Here is a 25,331-nt window from a genome sequence, read left to right on the forward strand (position 1 = left end):
CTCTCACATTTTCGATTCATAAACACCTTTTGGGAAGCCAGCCCATCACTCTGTCTCAGGCTTCATCATGAGTCAGAACAGCCTGAAATAATCCCATACATCCACAATGACAAACAGTGGAGCATCTTAGTATTAGGGATTAGTCACTTACTCTTTCCTTAAGTGCTTCCTTTGTTTATATGGAAAACAACTATAGAACACCTGCCCTGTGCAGGCACTGGGCTGAAGATTAGAAATACAGAGAAGAGGCTGGGCACGTGGCTCACACCTGTAATCCCAGCACTTTGGGATGACGAGGTGGGTGGATCACCTGAGGTCAGGAGTTCAAGATCAGCCTGGTCAACATGGTGAAACCGCATCTTTACTAAAAATACAAAAAATTAGCCAGGCATGGTGGAGGGCGCTTGTTATCCTAGCTACTTGGGAGGCCGAGGCAGGAGAATCACTTGAACCTGGGAGGCAGAGGTTGCAGTGAGCCGAGATCACGCCATTGCACTCCAGCCTGGGCAACAAGAGTGAAACTCTGACTCAAAAAAAAAAAAAAAAAAAAAAAAAAAAAAAGAAAGAAAGAAAGAGAAAAGAAAGGAAAAATAAATACTGAGAAGAATAAGGCTTGGTCCCTGTGCTTGAGGGCTTTGTAGTCTGAGGGACTCTGGTCACCCCAGGTCCCCCATCCAGATTTCTTTTCTCTTTTTTTTATTATACTTTTTGTTCCAGGGTACATGTGCATAACGTGCAGGTTTGTTACATATGTATGTATACATGTGCCATGTTGGTGTGCTGCACCCATTAACTCATCATTTACATTAGGTATATCTCCTGATGCTATCCCTCCTCCCTCCCCCCACCCCACAACAGGTCCCAGTGTGTGATGTTCCCCACCCAGATTTCTAAAAGCAATTGGCAATCAGGGAGGCAGGGGAACATTCTATGGCTGTTGGAAGCAGCTGGGGTTTGGGGTGGAGTTGATGGCATGGGTATAAGGAGGAGACTAGGGCAGCTATGCCGTAAGGGGAAATGTGAAACCTTGTCTTGATACACTTCTCAACCAGACCCTCAAATGCTTATCAGCTATTTTCTCACAGTCTTGGAAGAAGCTTGGTACAGGGGGAGCTATTTTATTGACATTTTGATATATCCATGAAAGAGTTAGGTGGCTTACTCAATGTGCGTAGAATTCTGCCCTCCAATTTCATCAAGTCCATTTCTATCTTTAAAAAGTGCTTGGCCGGGCGCGGTGGCTCAAGCCTGTAATCCCAGCACTTTGGGAGGCCGAGACGGGTGGATCACGAGGTCAGGAGATCGAGACCATCCTGGCTAACACCGTGAAACCCCGTCTCTACTAAAAAATACAAAAAACTAGCCGGGCGAGGTGGCGGGCGCCTGTAGTCCCAGCTACTCGGGAGGCTGAGGCAGGAGAATGGCGTAAACCCGGGAGGCGGAGCTTGCAGTGAGCTGAGATCCGGCCACTGCACTCCAGCCTGGGCGATAGAGCGAGACTCAGTCTCAAAAAAAAAAAAAAAAAAAAAAAAGTGCTTGACAGAGAAAAGAGAATATACAACATATATCTAAGTACAAAGCATACATAATAAAATGAACATTTATAAACCGCCCAACTTAATAACATTTCCAATTCTGTTGGCTACCTGTGAATTCCTCCCTAATCCCACCCCCTGCCTACCTCCCAGAAGTAACTGCTGTCCTGGATTTTGCGTTTATCATTTCCTTGCTTTTTAGGATAGTTTTATCACACATATGTGACCCTAAACAATAGAGTGTTTAGTTTGGCTTACTTTTTTAGATTTATAAAAATGGTTTCCTTCAGTATAGAGCCGGCTGTGACTTACTTTCTGCATTTCACATTGTATCTCTAAGATTCTTCCAAATTGCCCAGTGTAGCTGTACTTCATTTTCACAGCTGTTTATTAATTCATTCCATAAACATCGATTGGGCCCCTGTAATATTCTATTAAGTAAATATATCACAATTTATATAGTCTTCTATCAATGAATGTTTGGGTTGTGTGTGCGTGGGTGTGTGTGTGTTTGTGTATGTGTGTTTGCCTTTATCAGCAATGCTACTGGGAACATTCTTGTACATATCGCCTGAAACATATGTGCAAGATTTTCTCAAGAGCACTGGTTTTGCAATTGGGGTTCATGGCCTTTAGGGGGTCATAAAATCAATTTGATAGATTCAATCAATGCTTCAAAAAAAGAAAGAAACAGCAGAAACTGAGTTCCTTTCATGTATAAACTGAGTTCCTTTCATGTATAAACTGAGTTCCTTTCTAAGTATCTCCATGAAACTTCTCTTTCAGGTACGTTTTGTGTATCCTGGGTTATGATGTGAAGGGATTTTCTTTTTCTTTCTTTTTTTTTTTTTTTTGAGACGGAGTCTCGCTCTGTAGCCCGGGCTGGAGTGCGGTGGCCGGATCTCTCACTGCAAGCTCCGCCTCCCAGGTTCACGCCATTCTCCTGCCTCCGCCTCCCAAGTAGCTGGGACTACAGGCGCCCGCCTCGTCGCCCGGCTAGTTTTTTGTATTCTTTAGTAGAGACGGGGTTTCACCGTATTAGCCAGGATGGTCTCGATCTCCTGACCTTGTGATCCGCCCGTCTCGGCCTCCCAAAGTGCTGGGATTACAGGCTTGAGCCACCGCGCCCGGCCAGGGATTTTCTTTTTCTTTCTTTCTTTCTTTTTTTTCCGAGACGGAGTACTGCTGTGTTGCCCAGAGCTGGAGTGCAATGGCACGATCTCAGCTCACTGCAACCTGTGCCTCCCAGGTGCAAGCAATTCTCTTGCCTCAGCCTCCCCAGTAGCTGGGATTACAGGTGCACGCCAACACACCCGGCTAATGAAATTTTCTTACTATAGTTCATAGAAAAAGTTTGAAAGTCCTTGCTCTAGGGTGGTGCTTCCTGAACTATCTATGTGAGTTTTAAAATTTTTTCCAATCTGTCACAGATACTTTTGTAAAATACAACAAAATTAACTACTTGGAAAATGAAATTTTAAGAATTCAAAGACATACAAAATATAAACTCGAATTTTTAATTATTGTATTCAACAGGCATAAATTATAATCCAACGAATACAGTGTGGCAGTTTTTCACAAAAGACAAAATACAGCCAGGCGCAGAGGCTCACGCCTGTAATCCCAGCACTTTTGGGAGGCCGACGCGGGCGGATCACAAGGTCAGGAGATAGAGACCACAGTGAAACCCCGTCTCTACTTAAAAAAAAAAAAATTAGCTGGGCGTGGTGGCAGGCGCCTGTAGTCCCAGCTACTCAGGAGGCGGAGCTTGCAGCGAGCCGAGATCGCGCCACTGTACTCCAGCCTGGGCTACAGAGCGAGACTCCATCTCAAAAAAAAAAAAAAAAAAAAAAAAAAAAAAAAAAAAAAAAAAAAAAAAGACAAAATATGGAAGCAACCCAAAGGTCCATTGATGGATGAATGGATAAACAAAATGTGGTAGAAACATACAATAGAATATTACTCACCCTTCAAAAGGAAGTCAATTCTGACACATGCTACAACGTGAATGAACCTTGAGGACATGAGGCCAAGTGAAATCAACGAGTCACAAAGGGACAAAACTATATGATTCCACTTACATGAGTACTTAAGAGTAGTCAAGATCATAGAGACAGAAAGTAGAATGGTTGCTGATAGGGGCTGGGAGAATGGGAAGTTGTTGGTACGTGTATCAGTCTGTTCTTACGCTGCTAATAAAGACATACCCGAGACTACGTAATTTACAAAGGAAAGAAGATTGACTCACAGTTGAGCATGGTTGGGGAGGCCTCAGGAAACTTACAGTCATGGCGGAAGGAGAAGCAAACACATCCTTCTTCACACGACAGCAGCAAGGAGAAGCTCTGAGAGAAGCGGGGCGGGGGGGTGGGGGAAGCCCTTTATAAAACCAGCAGATCTCGTGAGAACTCACTCACTATCACGAGAACAGCATGGAAGTAACTGCCCCCTATGATTCAATTACCAGCACTGGGTCCCTCCCACAACATGTGGGAATTACGGGAGCTACAGTTCAAGATGAGATTTGGGTGGGAACATAGCTAAACCATATCAGTATGTAATTTCAGTTTGGAAAGATAAAGTTCTAGCGATGCATGGTGTTGATGGTTGCATGACAATGTGAATGTACTTAATGCCACCAAATTGTATGCTTAAAATGGTTAAAATGGTCAATTTTATATCATGGATATTTCACTATGATTTTTTAAATGTCTAAACAAATAAATATAGTGTGTCAGTATCAAGTTGCTATGAATTTTTTTTACATGCTTACTCTAACTTTCTGTATTTCTAACAGATTATTCACATATCAGCACCAGGACCATACTTTGAGTAGCGCTGCTTCAGGTTGTACATCTAAGAACAGATCAACGGGTGTATAGGCTAGGCACATGTTTACCTTTACAAGATAATCCCAGATTGTTTTCCAAAGAGGCTCTTCAATTTTATACTCCCGATAGCAGGTGTATTAAGAATTTCCTTTGCTCCTCATCCTTGCCAATACTTAGAACTGTCAGAATCCTTAATGTTTGCCAATCTGGTGGGTGTAAAACAGTATCTAGTTTTGGTCTTATTTGCATTTCCCTGATTATTAATAAACTTGAGCATCTTTTTATATGTTTATTGACTAGTTGTGTTTTTTATTTTGTGAAATGCCTGTTTAAATCTTTTGCTCATTTTTCTACTGGGCTGTTGGTATTTTATTATTGATTTGTAAGAGTTTGTTTAATCAACAAATATTTACTGGGCACCTATGTACCAGGCACTCTTGTGTATTATGTATGCAGCGAGCAAAATACACCAAAATTCCTGGTCTCATTTCAAAGTTTATAGTCTATTGGGGGCAGCAGGAGGCAGGCAATCAAATCATTTAGTTAAATAGATAGTATGTGTGGCAATGATAAATGTTGAGGTTAAAAATAAGGTGGGAGCCGGGCATGGTGGCTCATGCCTGTGATCCCAACACTTTGGGAGGCTGAGGAGGGCAGATCACTTGAGGTCAAGAGTTCAAGACCAGACTGACCAATATGGTGAAACTCTACTAAAAATATCAGAATTAGCCAGGCGTAATGGCATATGCCTGTAGTCCCAGCCACTCAGGAGGCTGAGGCAGGAGAATTGCTTGAACGCAGGAAGCAGAGACTGCAGTGAGCTGAGATTGTGCCACTGCACTCCAGCCTGGGCAACAGAGCAAGACTCTGTCTAATAAAAAGAAAAAGGCAGGAAGGGCAATAGGCAGTGCAGGGAGTGGTGGTGAGCTTTGCAATTTTTGAACAGTGGTCAGGAAAGGTTTTCTGAAAAATATGACATTTGAGTAAAGATCCTGGAAGAGATGAGATGTGCAGGCAGACGGCTATAGGAAAAGTTGATTTTATATTCATTTGTCAGTTACATGCATTCCAGATACCTTCTCCTACTGTGTGGCTTGCCTTCTCACTTTCTTGAAGATGTATTTTGAAAGAAGTTCTTACTTTTAATATACTATATCAGTTTTTTATTTTATGGCTAGTACATTTTGTACCTTGTATAGAAAATCTTTTCCTGTCAAACATCATAAAGGAATTCCAATTTTCTCTGACAGTTTTAAAGTTTTGCCTTGTATATTTTGCTTTTAATTTACACAGAACTTACTTTTGGAGATGCTATGATATAGATATCTATCTTCCCCCTATGTGAATAACAAATTGTGGACACCACTTATTAGATAATCTATCCTTTTCCTGTGGTCTGTGATGCCATCTCTGTCACAAATCAGGTTTTTATATATGTGCAGATCTGCTTTGGGGGATTTTGTTCAATTCCATTTGTCAATGTGTTTGTCCCTGTACCTATACCACACTCTATTACTTACTGTGACTTTATATCATATTTTTATACATGAAGACTTGGTTACTCTTGGGACTCCATCCTTCCATATACATTTTAGAATTAGCTGCTTGCCAAGTTCATTGAAAACTCTCTTGAGATATTAACTAGAGTTCAGTTGACTCTGTAGATCAATTTGAAGAGAATTGACATCATTTCTTTCTTTTCTTTTCCTTTCCTTTCCTTCTTTCCCTTTCCCTCCCTTCCTTCCTTCCTTCCTTCCTTCTCTCCCTCCCTCCTTTCTCCTTCTCTTCTTTCTTTCTTCTTGTCTTCTTTCTTTCTTTGTCTCCTTTCTTTCTTTTTCTTTTCTTTCTTTCTTTCTTTTCCTTTTTCTTTCTTTCTTTCTTTCTTTCTGTGACAGGGTCTTGCTTCTGACCATACAGGCTGGAGTGCAGTGGCCCACAATTCGGCCTCCTCCAACCTTCGCCTCCTGAGCCCTCAAGTGATCCTCCCACCTCAGCCTCCTGGGTAGCTGGGACTACAGGCATGCAGCACCACACCTAGCTAATTTTTGTGATTTTTGTAGAGATGGGGTTTAACCATGTTGTCCCAGGCTGATCTTGAATTCCTGGGCTCCAAAGGTCCCTCTCACCTTGGGCCCTCCCCAAAATGCCTAAGATTATGGGCATGAGCCACCAACCTGGCAATGTTATTTTCATACTATGACATTTTATCCCATGAAACGTGGCTCAATCAGACCATTTACTCTAAAATTTTGTTTAATACTTTTCTAAACTTTCCAAATAAAGTTAATTTTTTCTTTATAAAGGGTCTTCCCTGTCTTACACTACACAATTTTTATTCCTTAATTTTGGTTGCTTTTGTAACTTGTCTTTAAAGTTATGGCATTCGAATGTCTATCCCTGGGAGTATAGAAACAGTTGATTTGTATTTATCCACCCTCCCCTCATTAAACTTTTAAAAAAATTACAATAACTCCAGCACTTTATAAGGTCTTTTGTGGTTTTCTAAGTAAACAATTAATATTCTCTGTAAATAATATCAGTCTGTTTTCTTCCCTTTCCAAAACTGTATACATTTTACTTTCTGTCTCTTATTTAACTGGATAGGACCTGAAAGGTAACCGATGGTTGGAAAAAGTGTTGATGTAGACATTTTTGTCCTGGTTTCGATTTTAAAAGGGGATACCTTCCTAACATTTCCCTTGAAGAATGAATGTTTGATTAATTTTTTTTGGTAAAACTCTTTATTAGAAATAGGAAGTTCCATTATCGAATTGGTGGTAAATTTTTAGCAAATGCCTTTTTTTCGCCATCTTTTTAATTTATATGATTTTTTTCCTTGATCTATGAATATGGTGAATTATATTAATAGCTTTTCTATTGCTAAATCACCCTTACAAACCTAAGATTAACCCAACTTGATCATGATTATTATGATCAGTATTACCTTTTTTTATACACTCCTGAATTCAGTTTCTAAGAATTTTTTTTTTTTTTAGATGGAGTCTCACTCCGTCACCCAGGTGGAGTGCAGTGGCGTGATTATGGCTCACTGCAACTTCTGCCTCCCAGGTTCAAGTGATTCTCTTGCCTCAGCCTCCCGAGTAGCTGGGATTACAGGCGTGCACCACCACACCCAGCTAATTTTTGTATTTTTAGTAGAGACGGGGTTTCACCATGTTGACCAGGCTGGTCTTGAACTCCTGACCTCAAGTGATCTGCCCTCCTCTGCCTCCCAAAGTGCTGGGATGACAGGCATGAGCCACTGTGCTGGGCCTGATTTCTAAGATTTTTGCACTAATGTGAATGAATGAGATTAAACTCTCATTTTCTTGACCAATTTTATTTTTTGACATACCTCTAATGGATTTGTCACTGTTGCTAAGCACAGGTTAATCATCTATAACATAGAAGGCCCTTTTCCCTCTGCTGGTCACCCAGTAGCCTTTCCATTCTGGCCTTTCCTTCTAACATCAGCACTCTGATGTCTGAGTACCAGCTACAGTGGAGGCCACACACAGTCCCAACAGTTCAATGGTAGGCTTGAAGAGGCCAAGCCCCTGGAGACCTGACTGATTGTCAGTCATATCCCTCTTCTCCTGCTCAAAATTCATTTTGTCTGAGAAGCTCCTCCTGACTGCCATACTATGATCTACCTTGAGGGCAGGAGCCACATCTTTTTGTCCCTCTATCCCTAGGGCCTAGCACAATGTTTGCACAGGGCAGTCACTCATGAACATTTGTGGAGCTGAGTTTACCCAACTCAGTTCTGAGCTCTTCTTGGCTTAGTTGACACTGATTACATTTTTGTTTTTCAAAATGTTCTTAAGCCTTTTTTTTTTTACGTGCATGTCGTGCATATGCAAAAGCTAGACAGTGGTGGTTTTGCAGGTAAGAATTGTGTTTACTGAAGAATTTCTTTTCGTCTTTCCAGTGCCAAGGCCTGGCTCATACAAGCCGAAGTCCCTTCAAAGTCTTGTCCCATTGGTGTTTTTATCCACACTCCTCCTCACACATTGAAAATTCTAGGTGGGCCTGACTCTAATGTTTCCCAGGCCAGCCCTGCCCCTTCCTGCTTTTACCTTCGGGCCATACTTTTGCTCGTGGTGTGACCTTTTCTGTCTTCAACCCCTCTTCTTCTCATGAACTCCTCTATGTTTTACTGAAATAAAATCCCTGATGAGATTGTCCGGTCTTCCTCTCCCTTCCTCCTCCCCCACCTTGGAAAAAGTCTTTAATCCTCTGTGCTCTACAGATATTGCATACATACCTTTAAAAAAATTCTTAAAAACTCTGAACTAGTTCAGTGTATATTTCCTAAAATCAGAAAATTATCTTAACAGAAGTACACTACAGGTCGGGTATGGTGGCTCACGCCTGTAATCCCAGCACTTTGGGAGGCTGAGCTAGGTGGATCACTTGAGGTCAGGAGTTCAAGACTAGCCTGGCCAACATGATGAAACCCCGTCTCTATGAAAAATACAAAAATTAGCCAGGCATGGTGGTGGGCGCCCATAATCCCTGCTATTTGGGAGACTGAGGCAGGAGAATTGCTTGGACCCAGGAGGCAGAGGTTGTGGTGAACCAAGATCATGCCATTGCACTCCAGCCTGGGCAACAGAGTGAGACTCTATCTCAAAAAACAACAACAAAAAAGAAGTACACTACAGTTGTCAAAATCAGGAAATTAACATGGACACAAGTACCATTATCTAATCCACAGCTCATTCTCAAAATCATCCGTGATCCCTCTCATTACCATTACTGTAACAACCACATTGGTTTATAGATGTGTTCACATTTTTCTGTGTCCTTGTGTGCACATAATAACCCTAGGAGTCTGGGATTATATCTTTTATCCTTGTGTCTTCTGCGTGTGTGTGCACGTCTGTGTGTGGGTGATTAATCAATGAAATCATGTGACTTGTTTTGGGTTCCTTAGTCCTTCCTGTATGGCCTTTCCTTTCCTGCCCTGGGGTGAGCTCCCTCATCCTGTGGACTGGTACTGTCTTTCTCCTCTCTCTGAACCCTGACACTCACTTCATTTCTGAGCCTTCATTTAGACTAAGTAAGATGACTTAGTCTAAATGGTGGCTTGCAATCCTTCTATTTCCAAGTAGATACTGAAGGGTAGGCCCAAATGAACACTGCAGCCCTCTTGCCCTCAAGGGTCTCTGTTTCTAGTGTGCTGTGGCTTCCTCCAAAAGTCAGCACTGTGACTTGCTCACACTCTGTGCTTGATGTCTACTGGTCCAGTGAATGAATGCAAGTGTGAGAAGGTTGGCCCGAGATGAAGAGTCCGGGGTTCAAGCACTCTCCACTCAGGCCACTTGGCCGCATCGTCAATGGCTGGACATAATGTTCCAAACCAGCAGTATTATATTACTTCCCTTTAGCTCATTTAAAGCCAACAGGCAGTTCTGAGAAGCATGTCAGACTAAAAACTTGGACTGCCTGTTTTATGAGGGGAAAAAATAACACTGAGAGACCAAGGAGAGAAATAGAAAAGGGCTGAAACACCTCATGGGGTTGTCACTATTTTAAAATGCTTGACTTTTAGCTAGCGCCACTTATCCCTTAAATGCTTGGAGCTCCAAGGGGAGAAAATTCTGCAGAATTTGCAGACAGGTTTCCTGCCCTCATTGAGCTTATAATTTATGCCTTGTGCTTGATTCAGTTCTTTGCTTTCACTTTGTCTCCCATTCTTTATCGAGCCTTTCTATTTCCCACATTATTCTTGTTTATTTCATTGCATGATTGATGATGAACCTTTGTGGAGTGCCAGTAATGTGCATGACAATGTGAGAAACTTGGAATTAGGTCCTGGTGGGCTTATAATACAAGATTGTCTCTAATACCAGCTTGTGTTTTTCCACCTATCTACAGCTTTTCATTTTTTCTGTGGGGTTCAGTGCCTTCACAAGAAGCAGCTACCATTCACCTGCTCCATTCAAATCCCCTTCTAAGCACTATGATCTTCCTAAATCTACATTTGAAACTTTGGCCTCTTGTCTCCCCTCAGTGAGGTGTTTCAGGACAAGAATCCATTCTTCACAGTTCGGGCAAAGTATTTTGATCCCAGTGGAAAGCCAACAGAAACCCTGGTCTTCTATCTTCTCCTGGGCAACAGAGCCCAGAAGGCATCTTCAGGGGTTCCCAAAAAGGCACTGTGGGAGCACAGGCAGAAGATGATTCCAGTGGCTGAAGAGGCCAAAACTCTGCCCCCCATCTTGCCTGCAGTGAAGGGGGGCTATGCTCATCCCAGCAGTTAATCCTCTGACCGCTGGTTATGGATAAATAAGCTTGGGCCACCTGATCCCTTGCAGGGTTTCTGGGGAGAAGCAGTGAGGGGTTGCTGTGTCCCCAGGATGGTTCTGTCGTGGGACTGGTTTCTTGGGAATGATTAGCCCTCCTCTGCTACGGCCCCAAATCAAACCCAGCCAGGCTTTACAGTATGACACCCTGCAATATTTGTTGACACTGTTTTCCAGCTCAAATTGCCATCCTGTCTCTGTGAGGTGAAGGGGAGGAGGGAGAGTGAGGTGAGGAAGCAGTAAGAGGAACGCAGGTCACGTCTCATCCTCCCACGGGGACCAGAGCCAGCCTCCTCCCCACTGCGCCTTTTCTGATGCTTTGTCCAATCTCATTGGTGTCTCAAGCCCCCCGGGGTTCCGGCCCCTTCCCCTAGGGAGGTGATTTTTCACAGTGAATCCCGCTTGTCCTGACTCCCCGCTTTTAGCACTCTCTTAATTCCAGCCATTGTTTTACTTCCAAATGCACATTAAATAGCCCATCTTTCTCTTTGATTCTTTTCACCTTGCTGGTGTTTGTAGATGGAATGATCGTCCTTGATTTATGAGTTAGCCAAGCTGTGCGTAATTATTTCTTCATCTTCACTCATGGATCCTTCCATCCCTTAATCACTCTTGTTTTTCCCTCGGCTGCCACTTTCTGTATATTTGTCTGGTAACGAGGCAGCTAGTGCCACGTCCAGTTCCTGTTCCGGGGACTCAGTGTCTGAAGAGGGCAGCTCATGTGCCCAGGACCCACCCCTCCGCGTCATGAATCAGCTTGTCCCTGAGTTTTTCGGCATTTAACACCTTCATCATTTCAGCCATTATGTCTATTGAAAGTGCGTGGACCACAAAATACCATGGTTCATCCCTCTGTCTCTCTCTGTCTGTCTCTCCCTTTCTCTCTGTCTCCCTGTCTCTAGCGTTTGTGGTGGAAGGATTGTTCTTGATCTATGAATGTATTTATTCCTGGTGACTTCTGAACAAAGCGCTGCACACGCTTCAATGTAGATGTTTTCCTGGATCTCCTGTTGTGTGGGGTAATTTAAGAAGAGGCATTGTGGGGGTGGAGGAGCGGTAATGTGTCTAGTTTCAGGCAGCCTGGGTTCAAATCCCAGCCTCTTCACTGCCCTTCCTAGCTGAGTGACCTTGGGCAAGTCTCTTAACCTCCAGAAACCTCATTTCCGTACTCATCAAATGGAAATCTGATTGCTGGAATGGAGAGTTGCTGTAAGGATGGAATGAAACAGCTTGCATGGGCACGGCATAGCGACAGGCTCACGGCAGGGCTCAGTGTGTACGAGTTTCCTTCAGTTCATGCACTCGGCTGCTTTGTTGGATGTTTCTCAGACTTTTGGAATTTGTAGACTACGAAAATCTCAAAATAACATTTCGAGGAGTCTAAGTTTGCCAACTTTTTATTTTGCCAAGTAAGAACAGTAAAAAAAAATAATAATAACACAACTAATCTCAGTCTATTTTCACTACATTTCCCACAAAAGAAACAAAAAATAAAGAGGACACAATTTGAGTTAAAAATGAAATGCATTTATTTGGCTTTACAGAATACTGTATTGTTCTGACTTGGCTTATCTCACCAGGGATGGATGGAAACTTGGTTCACAGATCAGCATTTGGGGATTGTTGCTCTCACTGACAACTCAGACCGGCTTTCCAGATGAGCGTGTCCTCGCTCTAGACGCCTGGACCTGAGGTGGGAGGGGTAGGCAGGAGCATGAGGGGGCGGGACATGTTTCGGTGTTAAGTTGAAAGTTTAAAGATCTGCCAGGTGTGATTGCTGGGTCCGGAGGTCTTGGGACTGCTAGAAATAAGAGTAGATGTGAGAAGTTGATGTGTACAATGCGGAGTATGTGTAGAGAGCAGCAGCAGAATATTTCATGTCCGAGTGTCAGGTAAAAGAAAAGCTCTATGCATTTTAGTTTTTAAAAGGATGCAAGTGAGCAATCAAAACTTGCCACACATCACAGGAGTTCGAGACCAGCCTGGACAACCAAGTGAGACGCGGTCTCTACAAAAAATCAGCCCAGTAGGGTGGCTCATGCCTGTAGATCCAGCTACATGAGAGGCTGCAGTGGGAGGATGGTTGAGCCCAGGAGATCCAGGCTGCAATGAGCCATGATCACATCACTGTACTCCAGTATGGGCAACAGAGTGAGATCCTATCTCCAAAAAAAAAAAAAAAAAAAAAACAAAACAAAACCCCAATCAAACCTCAGAACCAAAAACCAAAGCAAAACTCGCCACATCTGTAGCTGAAATGTGTTTAGGCTTGTGATGGTTTCACTTTGTTCCGAATCCCTTGTGACTTTTCACACACACACACACACACACACACACACACACACACGCATATACTTTGGGGCTGCAATATTCCAGATTTGGTCTAAGTGTGGAGGTGAATTGTTTTTTGAGAAGTTTGAGCCAACTCTGCTCAGTTGGTTTCACTTAGGGAAGGGCAGAAAAATCCTTCCTAGGAGAAAATAAATTCACATACATATGTATTTATAGGTCTATACATGTACCTTTTTTTTTTTTTTTGAGAAAGAGTCTTGCTCTGTCGCTTAGGTTGAAGTGCAGTGGTGTGATCACAGTTCACTGCAACCTCCGTCGCCCAGGTTCAAGCGATTCTCCTGCCTCAGCCTCTCAAGTAGCTGGGATGACAGGAGCCTGTCACGACACTGGGCTAATTTTTGTATTTCTAGCAGAGACAACGTTTCATCATGTTGGCCAGGCTGGTCTTGAACTCCTGACCTCAGGTGATCTGCCCCCCTCGTCCTCGTCCTTATTTTTATTTATTTATTTATCTTTAGAGACAGGGGCTTACTCTGTCACCCAGGCTAGAGTACAGTGGTGCAGTCATAGCTCACTGTAGCCTCAACCTCCTGGGATCAAGCAATCCTCCCACCTCAGCCTCCCAAGTAGCTGGGACTACAGGTGTGAGCTACTGTGCCCAGCCTACATACCTTTTATATATATTATAAGCTGGTACAATCTTGGCTCACTGAAATCTCCGCCTCCTGGGTTCAAGCAATTCTCAAGCCTCAGCCTCTGAAGAAGCTGGGAACACCACGCCCAGCTAACTTTTGTATTTTTAGTAGAGAAGGGGTTTCACCATGTTGCCAAGGCTGGTCTCAAACTCCTGGCCTCAAGTGACCTGCCTGTCTCAGCCTCCCAAAGTGTGGGGATTACAGACCTGAGCCACCACACCTGGCCTAAATAGGTTTATTATACACACACACACATACACTTTCGGGATCCTTTAACAAAGTTGGGGTCTTTTAACATCTGGTTCACTCATACTTGGGTAGGGAACCTCGGCCAGGTAGAAGATCTTAGCAGCAACTATCCAGCTGCAGGGATTAAAATCTAGAATCAGGCATGGAACAAGCCTCTCCCTCTCTGTGCCACGTGGGAGCACACCGCTCCTGGGCTGGAGCTGCTTCTGAGTCCTGAGTACTGCTGACTTTGCAGAAGAAAAATCACAGCACTCATTGTGTGCCGAGTGCTCTGCGAAGTACCTCACATGTATCATCTTGTTTAATCCTCATACAACCCTCTGAGCTAAGCATTATTAGAAGGCCCATTTTTGCAGATGAGAAAACCGAGGCTTACAGAGACTTAGGCCAGGTTGTCCAAAACGGCATGATGAGCTGATGAGCTTCTGGCTCATGTTTCAGCTACTAGGATGTCTAGCTAAAATCTTAGGCCTGACGTGAGTGGGAAGTGGACTTCCACTGTCCCTTCTGACACAGCACTTGGAAAAGGAGATGCCCCTCTCCCCATTTACATTTATTTACTTTTTTAACTCTCTGGAGGACCCCTAAAACATGGCATTTCTCCTGGTTCTTTAAATAGACAACCTAGGAAACTTTCTGGAGAAAAATTTAGCAATATTTACCAAAACCTTGAAATATTTATGCTCTTTGACCCCGAAATTGCACTGCTAGGAATTTATCCCATAACTCATATGTTTCAGGCTTCCCCAACCCATGGGTATAAAGGGCCGCTCTCAAGTGTTACCTCTGCAGAGGAGCCCTGACCACCCCAGCTACAGTGCTTCTCCTCACCCCCACTTTTTTGTCTTTCTTCAAAGTACTTGCCTCCAGGTGAAATGATAGCCTGTAACTGTCATAGAAGGTGAGTCCCCTGATAGCAGGGATTTTTCTGTTTTGCCCCTGCTTTATGTCCAGTGACTAAAATAGCACCCAGCACATTGTAAGCCGGCAACAAAGATTCATCAAAGAACGAATGAGCTTATGTTACATAAATACCTCAAATCCCAAGACTCTGAACCCCCATCGGCTTGGCTGGCAGCAGGTCTAGTCTTTTACAAATTTCCCACGCTTTCACACTGCCAAGGTTCCTCTAGAAGTTTCCGTAAGTTTGTCCCTGTCATTGCTCTGCACTGCTGCCAGGAGGTGGAGGGAGACATTCAGTCATGTCCCTTGAGACCAGATTCCACATCCCCTGGTCTCCCTGGCAGCCTCCAAGGAGCAGTTCCTACCATGCCACCTGCACCTGCTGGCCTCCACAGCCACAAGTGCTGCTGCCTCTTTATCATGTTGTTGCTGGTCATGCCAAGAGCTTAGCTCACCGCTTGCAGAGGCAGCTTCAGGCCACAAGTGGCCTTGGTTTCAACCTCTGCCCTTTTGTACAGGCAGTGAGGACCCCCAAATTTTGTCAAGTTCTGCCAGGGAGAGCGTTCTGTAACAAAGTTGCCTGGATCTCAACATGCTACAGCCTTTTCCATGCACCCCAACAAGCAGACATGTCCACAAGGCACCTCCAGACTCAGGGCTGCGGAGTAAAGGGGGGTACACAAGGTGTATCGGGAATCTGCCTTATCTCCCAGCCTCAAGCCCTGCACCTGGGTCTGATTCAGCCTGAGGGAGCTTGTCTCTTCTTCAGCAGTGAGTAGAGGGGTGGGGAGTGGCGCATCTCAGAATCAGACTCTCTGGGTTGGGAAGGGGGGGGAAGAGAGACAGAAGAACCCCACCCCTACTTCCTTGAAAACACCTGCCCAGAGTGAGTGCATTCTTCCAGGCTTACTCCTCTGTCCTGAGGGTTCTTCTTTTGCAATCTGGACTCGGTTTTGTTGTTGTTGCTGCTTTCTTTTAATCAACTTTATTGAGCTGTAATTTACACACAATAAAATTCACCCATTTTAACTGTACAGTTCAAAGAGTTTTAACAAATGTATAAATCCATTTAACCACTACTACATTCAAGATACAGAACATTCCCATCTTCCCAAAAGTCCCCTTAAGTCCCTTTGTGCTCAGTCTCCCCATCAACCTCACCGCATCCCAGGCATTGATTTGTTTTCTGTCTCAATAGATTAGTTTTACCAGTTCTAGAATTTTCTATAAATGACATCATGTTAAATGTTCTCTTTTGTGTCTGGCTGTTTGTCACTCAGCATATTTTTTGAGATTCTTCTATGTTGTTGCACGTATTGATAGTTCATTCCTTTTCATTGCTGAATAGTATTCTATTGCCCGGATATACTGAAATTTGTTTACCCATTCTCCTATTGATGGACATTTGAGTGGCTCCAGTATTGGGGCTGTCACAAATAAGGCTGCTATGAATATTCGTGTACTCATGTTTTGGTGGACTTTTTTTTTTTTTTTTTGCTTTGAATAAATATCTGAGACTTGAATTGCCAATCAAATGGAACGTGTATATATTTAACTTTATAGAAACTGACAAACTGTTTTCCAAAGTGGCTTTACCATTTTGCGTTCCTGCCAGCATCGTATGAGCATTTGTTTGTTCTACATCCTCACCAGTGTTTGGTACAGTCAACTAAAATCTGTTTTTATGTTCAGACCTTCAAAGTCTCATCTTAGATGCAAATGGATTTATAAATCACCCATTGCACTCACCTCATGAGTCCCAGTCCTTTTCTTTTTTAAAAAATGTGGAACAGAGTCTTGCTCTGTTACCCCGGCTGGCGCGCAGTGGTGCGATCTTGGCTCACTGCAATCTCCACTTCCCAGGTTCAAGTGATTCTTGTGCCTCAGCCTCTGGAGTAGCTGGGACTCAGGCATGTGCCACCTCAGCTAATTTTTGTATTTTTAGTAGAGACGGGGTTTCACCATGTTGGCCAGGCTGATCTCGAACTCCTGACCTCATGTGATCCTTCTGCCTTGGTTTCCTAAAGTGCTGGGATTACAGACGTGAGCCACCATGCCCAGCCCACGAATCCCAGTCTTAAATGCAAATGAACCTGCTAGACAGAGGGAGGTTTGGTCTAAATCCTATCATCAGCCTTGTCTAAGTTCCAGTTTCTGCCCATTTATAGCTCAAATGAAATCATCAGATAGATACATCCATTTATATGTTCTCAAGGATGTTCATTGAAGCCTTGTCTAGAAACAGTGAAAAAAAAACTAGAAATGATCCAAGTGTCAAAAACTAATAGACTGCTGATTCTAGGACTAGGGTAGGTAATATACAAGATAAACCTGTAGCATCTTGTAGTGCCAGAAGGTAAAGAAGGCACAAACAAATACTCAATTCACAGTGATAGGAGTATGTCAAAGGAATGCAGGCGCCAAATCGAAGAGCTCCCAATGGCTAAAACGAGACCAGTTTGAATAAGCAAATAAAGTAGTATTAGACAGTACTGATATTAATGACTGAATAGATAAATAATTCGGGGAGAAGAGACAAATCTCCAATGCAGTAGAAGTTAAAATAATGTTTGTAGATACCCTGTCCTCAAGAAGGGAAGCAAAACTCCCACTCTTTAGGTGTGGGCCACACATAGTGACATTCTTCCAAAGCGGTCAGTGTGGAAAGGGAATAAGAAGAGTCACTTAGAAGAATCGCTTCAACTTGGGAGGCAGAGGTTGTAGTGAGCTGAGATCGCGTCACTGCACTCCAGCCTGGGTGACAGAGCGAGACTCTGTCTCAAAAAAAAAAAAAAAAAAAAAAGAAGAGTCACTTTACAGTGGAGAAATGTGCAAACACTACCCTAGCCAGGTGATCAAGGTTAACATCAATCGTAATAAGTCATATTGATACTGCGGGCCCTTTGATATGATGTAATGAAAATGGCAGTTTACCTCTGTAGGTCTTCCTCCTAAAACATATACCTCCAGTCTAATCACGAGAAAAACATCAGACAAATCCCAACTGAGAAACATTCTACAAAATACATGATGAGTACTACTCAAAACTGTCAAGGTTACCAAAAATAAGGAAAGTCTGAGAAACTGTCCCAGCCAAGAGAGGCATAAGGAGACATGACAACTAAATGTAAAATGTACCTGGAAGGGACCTTGGAACAGAAAAAGGACAGTAGGTAAAACTTAGGAAATTTGAATAAAGTATGGGCTTTAGTTAAATAACAATGTATCAATATAGGTTATTGATTATAATAAATGTACCACACTAATGTAAGATGTTAGTAATAAAGGAAACTGGGTATGAGGTCTATAGGAACTCTCTGTACTATATTCATATTTTTCTGTAAATCTAAAACTGTTCAGAAATAAAAAGTTTATTTAATCCCCTCTCTCAATAGTGGACTTCCTAAATAAATTACAGTAGCTTCATTAAATGGAGTATATTACAGCCTTAAGGTGGATGCAATAGATATTTGTATGTGCATCAGAAAATATTCGTGACTGGGCACAGTGGCCTATGCCTGTAATCCCAGCACTTTGGGAGGCTAAGGCGGGTGGATCACCTGAGGTCAGGAGTTCGAGACCAGCCTGGCCAACATGGTGAAACCCTGTCTCTACTAAAAATATAATAATTAGCTGGGCATGGTGGCAGGAGCCTGTAATCCCAGCTACTCGGGAGGCTGAGACAGGAGAATCGTTTGAATGCAGGAGGTGGAGGTTGCAGTGAGCTGAGATTGTGCCATTGCATTCCAGCCTAGGTGACAAGAGTTAAACTCAGTCTCAAAAAAAAAAAAAAATCTTAAACCATTGTTAAAGTGAAAAAAGTCAGTTACAGAATAATACATATGTCACAATCTAATTTTAAAAATAGCTGTTCATATGGGAAAAGTGTAGAAGGCCAAATCAACATAGCTAAGAGAAATTGTCCCCTATAGGTGAGATAATTTCGCAATTGTTTTTTTTCTTTTACTACCTCTATTCTCTCTTTCTCTCTCTCTCTCTCTCTCTTTTTTTTTTTTTTTTTTTTAGACAGGGTCTCATTCTGTTGCTCAGGCTGAATGGAGTACAGTGGCATGATCACAGCTCACTTAGCCTCAACCTCCTAGGCTTAAGTGATCCTCCCACCTCAGTCCCCTAAGTAGCTGGGACTACAGGCATGTGCCACCATGCCCAGCTATTTTCGTATCTTTTTTTTAGAGACGGGGTCTCGTCATGTTGCCCAGGCTGGTCTCAAACTCTTGGGCTCAAGCAATCAATTCGCCTGTCTCGGCCTCCAAAAGTGCTGGGATTATAAGCATGAGCCACCGTGCCCAGCCTATTTTATCATTTTTAAATGATGGCTCACCTCTATGACAAAGCCACAGCCAACATCATACTGAATGGGCAAAAGCTGACAGCATTCCCTCTAACAACTAGAACAAGACGAGGATGCCCACTCATACCACTCCTATTCAACATAGTACTGGCAGTCCCAGCCAGAGCAATCAGGCAAGAGAAAGACATAAAGAGCATCCAAATAGGAAAAGAAAAAGTCAAACTATTTCTCTTCACTGATGATATGATTCTATACCTAGAGAACCCTAAATACTCTGCCAACAGGCTCCTGGAACTGATAAATGACTTCAGTAAAGTTTCAGAATACAAATCAATGTACAAAAATCAGTAACATTTCTATACGCCAATAATGTTTTAAGTTGAGAGCCAAAACAAGAATACAATCTCATTTTCAATAGACACACACACACATGCACGCACACACACACAAACCTACAAATACCTCTAATAAAGGAGGTGAAAGAGCTCTACAAGAAGAACTACAAAATACTGCTGAAAGAAATCATAGATGACACAAACAAATGGACAAACATTCATGCTCATAGATTGAAAGAATCAATATTGTTAAAATGGCCAGACTGCCCAAAGCAATCTACAGATTCAGCACTATTCCTACCAAACTACCAATGTCATTTTTTGCAGAATTAGAACAAACTATTTTAAAATTCATGTGGAACCAAAAAAGAGTCCGAGTAGCCAAAGCAATTCTAAGCAAGAAGAACAAAGCCAAAGGTATCACATTTCCTGACTTTAGACTATACTACAGGGCTGCAGTAATCAAAACAGCATGATACTGGTACAAAAACAGACACATACACCAATGGAACAGAATAGAGAACCCATAAATAAGGCTGCACACCTACAGCCATCTGGTCTTTGACAAAGTCAACAAAAATAAGCAATGAGGAAAGGACTCCTTATTCAATAAATGGTGCTGGGACAGTTGGTTAACCATATGTGGAAGAAAGAAACTGGACCCCTACCTTTCATCACATACACGAATTAACTCAAGATGGATTAAAGATTTAAATGTAAGTCCTCAATCTATGAGAATACTAGAAGAAATTCTAGGAAACACCATTGAGGACATTGGCTTTGGGAAAGAATTTCTAAGTCTTCAAAAGCAATTGCAACAAAACCAAAAATTGATAATTGGGGCCTAATTAAACCAAAGATCTTCTGCATGGCAAAAGAAACTATCAACAGAGTGAAAAGACAACCTACAGAATGGGAGAAAATATTCACAAATTATGCATCTGACAAAGGTCTAATATTCAGAATCTTTAAGGAACTTAGAGCAGTTCACAAGCAAAACCCAAATAAACCCATTAAGAAAGTGGACAAAATACATAAACAGACACTTCTCAAAAGAAGACATACAAGTGGCCAATAAACCTGAAAAAATGCTCATCATCGCTCATCATCAGAGAAATGCAAATCAAAACCACGGTGAGACACCATCTCACACCAGTCAGAATGGCTATTATTAAAAAGTCAAAAAAACAACAGAAGCTCATGAGACTGTGGAGAAAAGGGAATGCTTATACATGATTGGTGGGAATGTAAATTAGTGCAGCCCCTGTGGAAAGCAGTTTGGAGATTTCTCAAAGCACTTAAAACAGAACTAAACTGGCATTCAATCTAGCAATCCCATCACTGGGTATATATCCAAAAGAAAATAAATCATTTTACCAAAAAGATACATGCGCTTGTACGTCTATTGCAGCACTATTCACAATAGCAAAAACATGGAATCAATTTATGTGCCAATCAACAGTGGACTGGATAAAGAAAATGTGGTACATACATACCATGGAATACTACACAGCCATAAAAAGAATGAAATTATGTCCTTGGCAGCAACATGGATGCAGCTACAGGCCATTATCCTAAGTGAATTAATGGAGGAACAGAAAACCAAATACTGCACATTCTCACTTATAAGTGGGAGCTAAGCATTGGGTACTCATGGACATAAAGCTGGCAATGATAGACACTGGGGACTCCTAGGGAGAGAGGGAGGGGGACAAGAATTGAAAAACTGTTGGGTACTATGCTCACTACCTGGTTGATATCATCAGTTGTACTCTAAACCGCAGCATCATGCAATATACTCATATAACAAACCTGTGCATGTACCCTCTGAATCTAAAATAAAAGTTGAAATTATAAAATAAATAAATGTAAACAAATAAAAAATGAATGAAATAAATGATGGCTCAGGGTATCATGTATGATGTGTTAGGCAGCATTTTCAGATGACCTCCAATGAGCCTTGCCTAATCAATCCCCTTCCCTTGAGTGTGTGGGGGACATGTGCATATAAGGACTGTCACTCCTTTGATGGGTGACATTATATGACAAAGGTGAGAGGAGTTTTGCAGATGTAATTCAAGTCCCTTGCCTGAGACTGAAGAAGATGCTGTGGATCTTGAAGAAGCACACTGCCATGAGTCTATAGCTACAAAAAGCTGAATTCTGCCAACAACTGCCTGAGACCCCAGCCCTAGCCAGTATCTGCACTGCAGGTTTGTGAAACTCACTGGGGACCCCCCTAAGCTATGCCCAGACATCTGCCCCAAGGAAACAGCAAGAAAATAAATAGATGTTGTTTAAGCCACAACGTTTGTGATAATGTGTCACGCAGCAGTAGAAAACTAGTATAGATAATGAAAAACAATAATAAAGGAAGGGAAAATCAACTTAGGACAAATAGAATGAGATCATTTCATTTCCAAACACACAAAAATGCTTTTCTTATCCAGCACCGTGGGCCTGTTTGGTGGATTTCTGTCATTCAAAGCATTCATGGCTCCTGGCTCCAGAGTTTTTCAAACTACCCAGGTAAAGTTGTTTGTATTCTATGCCAATGGATTAATCAAACCAAAAGAGGCTGGGCGGGGTGGCTCATGCCTACAATTCCAGCACTTTGGGAGGCCGAGGCGGGTGAATCACCTGAGGTCACGAGTTTGTGACCAGCCTGGCCAACATGGCAAAACACCGTCTCTACTAAAAATACAAAAATTAGCCGGCTGTGGTGGCGGGCACCTGTAATCCCAGCTCCTTGGGAGGCTGAGGCAGGAGAATAGCTTGAACTTGGGAGGTGGAGGTTGCAGTGAGCTGAGATTGTGCCACTGCACCAGCCTGGGAGACAGAGTGAGACTGTCTCAAAAAAAAAAAAAAAAAAAGATCAAACCAAATGCTATGAATAAAAGTACAAATACTCTTACATTATATATAGCTGTCATGTGGTAAACCCAAGAAAACATGAAATAACTTAGCTGTAAAGGAAGAAGACAGAGAAAGCTATTAGAAAGCCTGTTCTTTCTTCCCTCCAAAATGGAAAAATCTCTTTTAAAAAATAATACATGATCATTATTTTAAAACTCTAACAATACAGACAGAATGAAAGAACACTCTTCTAGGAAAGTCAATTTTAAGATTAGGAAATCATTGAGAGGGTGAACTATTTTATGTATGCGAAAGAGGGAAAGGAAACGGCTTGAGATCCTGCACAGGGGCTGGGCCCTGAGTCCTAGGTGGCCCCCATAAAAGCTGCCATCACTGTGCTGCGGTCATCATTCTCTAACATCTGCACAAGTCCTTTTTAATGTCCCAAACGCCTTCTTGTTTTTTAAGGCCTGGAGCGAAGAGATGGAGTTTGTAAGAAGAATGAAGTGAGAAGCCAGTTGTCCCCAGAAGAAGGAGTCCACGCCAGACTCTTGCTGGGGCTGGCTGACCTCCATCTGCGCTTCCCACACCCATCCCCCAACCTCCCTGAACTGTCACCTAGGCAGGCAGTGTGGCTACCCTAGGCTGGGAGGGGTGCCCTTCTAGGAGTCATCAAACTGCGCCTTTGAAACCTCAGAGTATCATTTTGACTTTAAAAGGAGCAGAAAAAGAAGGGCTCTCTGAAGTGTGATTGAAGAATTAAAGATAAAGCTCTCGATCCAAAAATATTTCAATGACTGCCTTTCACTGTGCTCTAATTCCACCATTAAAGAGTCATCTGGGGGGATTTTGAAGGCTTTTCTGTTTTTAAGAAGCCCTTAATAAATGTAAACATCCCTAGGAGACGTAACAGGGAGTTTGACACCTCAGAAAGGATTAGATACAACCCATTGATAGTAAGAGGATGGCTGAAGGGTGGAAAGAAAGTGAGATGAAGGACCAATTTCCTGGGAGAGCTGGTGGAAGGACAGCCTCTGCCTCTCTCACTGCCCTGTGTAAATAGGAGGCATGTGTGTGGCCAGGCGCCCCTCCTGCCTCTACTTCAGACATCACCCAGGATTGTGATGCACTTGCGCACCGGCCTCGAGCATCCTTCTCAACACAGCTCCCCAGGGTGCCACTAGCGGTTAGCTGGGGCAGGCTATGGGGATGAAGCTGCCCTGTCCTGTGGAACAGGTCCTGGGCAAGGCTTGGCTACCTGGAATGAGCACTTGAAACAGTCATTTCAAGATGCGGGGCAATAATTGAGATTTTGTGGTGCAAGATGCCATGTTATGATAATGTTAGCAACCCCCTAAGTATGGTTTATAACACAATATCATCTCATTTAATTCTCACACTGCCCCCCAGCCCATGAATACATCACCAATCTCTTGGCGATGTCTGAAGTGGAGGCAGAAGGGGTGCCTGGCCACGCACATGTCTCCTATTTATACAAGGCAGGAAATTGGCCCTTTATCTCGCTTTCTTTCCACCCTTCAGCCACCCTCTATCAACACTTTCATGAAACAGACAAATAAGAAAAGAGTCAGCTAGCTCATGGTGGTACCAGGATCTCCATCTGAGTCTCTTCACACCAAACTTGTATTCTTTCCTGACCACCCCCCCGTCCCCCGCGCCAGATCTTGACCCAGGCACAGTGTTGCAGATCTAATGTGGGTAATAGTGGAAGAATAGCACATATATAAATAGGTAAACCTCCCCAGTATGGTTCCCACCTCATCACCCATCACTGACACAACCTGGCTAACTAACCTCACTGCCCGTAATTCCTATGTTCCAGAATCCCACGGACATCAAAAACCAAAAACTTAAAAAATTCATAGATAACTTTTTGTTTTAAAAACGTAAACCATTCCAAAGTACACAGAGTAAAGGTAAGTCTTCCTTCGCCCATCCTTACCACTCTAAACCACTTTCTAGGCTAATCATTGTTAACAGTTTGCTAGACATCCTTCCAGACAGTTTTCTATGCATTTATATTCATGTAAATGTAAATATTTGGGCTAGGCGCAGTGGCTCACGCCTGTAATCCCAGCACTTTGGGAGGTCGAGGCGGTTGGATCACCTGAGGTTGGGAGTTCAAGACCAGCCCGGCCAACATAGTGAAACCTCATCTCTACTAAAAATACAAAAATTAGCTGGGTGTGGTGGTGGCGGGCACCTGTAGTCCCCCCTACTTGGGAGGCTGAGGCAGGAGAATCGCTTGAACCTGGGAGGTGGAGGTTGCAGTGAGCTGAGATTGCATCACTGCACTCCAGCCTGGGTGACAGAGTGAGATTCCATCTGAAAAAAAAATACATATATATAAATATATATCATATATTTATATTTATACTTATATATTAAATATTAATTATATATTAAATACATATTATTATATATTAAATATATATTTAAATATGCAGGTTTTACAATGTATACCAACAGGACTTTCCTATACACATTGGTCTGCCACTTTTTCACTTTACGCTGTCTTGGGGACTTTTACATTTAAGTGTATATAAATTTGCATCATTCTTCTAAACTACTTCCCCAGTCTTCAATAGTATGTACATAGTCTTCTTTCTACCAAAGGACATTTATGTTATTAGCAGTGTTTCAGTTTTACAAACAATGCTGCAGTGAACAGTATTGTAATTGCAATCTCTTGCGCATGAGCCAGTATTTCTCTAGGATAAATAAACTAGAAGAGAAATTGCTAGGTTAAAGAGTATATGTATCAGTTCTAGTAGCTGGAAAATTAAAAAAGAGAAAAAAAGAGTACATGCAGTTTATATTTTCATAGATGCTGCCAAGACCACCCCCAAAGCTGGTACCATTACATTTCTACCAACAGGGTCTAAGAGTACCTCTTCCCCCATCTTTGCCCACACAGGATATTATTAATCTTGAAAATCTTTACCATTGCATAGGTGAACACTGATATCTTATTGTTTCAATTTGCATGTC

This window comes from Rhinopithecus bieti, unplaced genomic scaffold (genome assembly GCF_001698545.2).
Source record: "Rhinopithecus bieti isolate Rb0 unplaced genomic scaffold, ASM169854v2 scaffold_46101, whole genome shotgun sequence".
Taxonomy (NCBI): Eukaryota; Metazoa; Chordata; class Mammalia; order Primates; family Cercopithecidae; genus Rhinopithecus; species Rhinopithecus bieti.